The sequence below is a fragment of the Seriola lalandi genome, unplaced genomic scaffold, assembly GCF_002814215.2.
Source record: "Seriola lalandi dorsalis isolate HSWRI2012SDOR001 ecotype SW California unplaced genomic scaffold, Sedor1 jcf7180002054907, whole genome shotgun sequence".
Lineage (NCBI taxonomy): Eukaryota > Metazoa > Chordata > Actinopteri > Carangiformes > Carangidae > Seriola > Seriola lalandi.
In genome coordinates this window covers 241,027-241,942 of record NW_019525459.1, presented here as the reverse complement: position 1 = coordinate 241,942, position 916 = coordinate 241,027, and the positions used below count along the sequence as shown (strand labels likewise).

The window sequence follows — 916 nt, the reverse complement described above, 5'->3', positions numbered from 1 at the left end:
CTGGTTCTGGTTCTGGTTCTGGTTCTGGTTCTGGTTCTGGTTCTGCCGCTCAAAGAGTTTACGTGTTTATTTAATTCATTTTTCAGAAACCAGATCTGATCAGGAAAATAATGATAATAAAATCAATAATTCGTCCTCTCCTGCAGAAACAGCCTGAACTTTTCTGTCTCAGCTGTTAAATCTTCTCCGTCCAAAGAGACGCTGAGAGCTGCTGACGCCGTCCTGACGCCGTCCTGACGATTCCTGACGCCGTCCTGACGGTTCCTGACGCCGTCCTGACGCCGTCCTGACGGTTCCTGACGCCGTCCTGACGCTGTCCTGACGCCGTCCTGACGGTTCCTGACGCCGTCCTGACGGTTCCTGACGCCGTCCTGACGCCGTCCTGACGGTTCCTGACGGTTCCTGACGGTTCCTGACGGTTCCTGAGGAGGGAAGAACAACAAGCAGCAGCTGTGATAGAGGAACTGAAGTTATTCCCTGAGGCCTGTTGCACAAAACACCTTAAGTTTTCTACTGAAGTCTGACACTTAGCTGAGGGAGGTTCTTTAAGGGTTCCACACAATCTCTTCAAAGGTTCCTGAGTGAAGGAAAAACATGAAGGCTTTTGCGGCAATGTAAGAGATTTTACAGCAGTAGAATTCTACTGTTTCCATGGCAACCTGTATGAAATAAACGTCATAAAAATGACGTTTTCATTCATATTCATGATTTAATAAATGTATTTATAAATAGTTTATTTAATGAGTGTTTTATGTTTTAAATCTGAAGTTTTTATTGATGATTAATGGTTCATCTATAAATTCTTTTTACAAATCTCATTTTTAATGAGAAGTCAGGGAAATATTTTATTCCCCTGTGACATCACTGGTCCGCCATGAAGGAAAATCTTAACTTAAGGTTCTTTGTGCAGCTGGTT

At 43.6% G+C, this 916-nt stretch overlaps 1 protein-coding gene across 1 annotated transcript in view; it reads left to right on the top strand.

Annotated features, from left to right (window-relative positions):
• The window catches only part of mgat4b (alpha-1,3-mannosyl-glycoprotein 4-beta-N-acetylglucosaminyltransferase B), a 78,699-nt gene that overhangs the window by 53,695 nt on the left and 24,088 nt on the right, over positions 1-916 (top strand). The window lies entirely within an intron of this gene.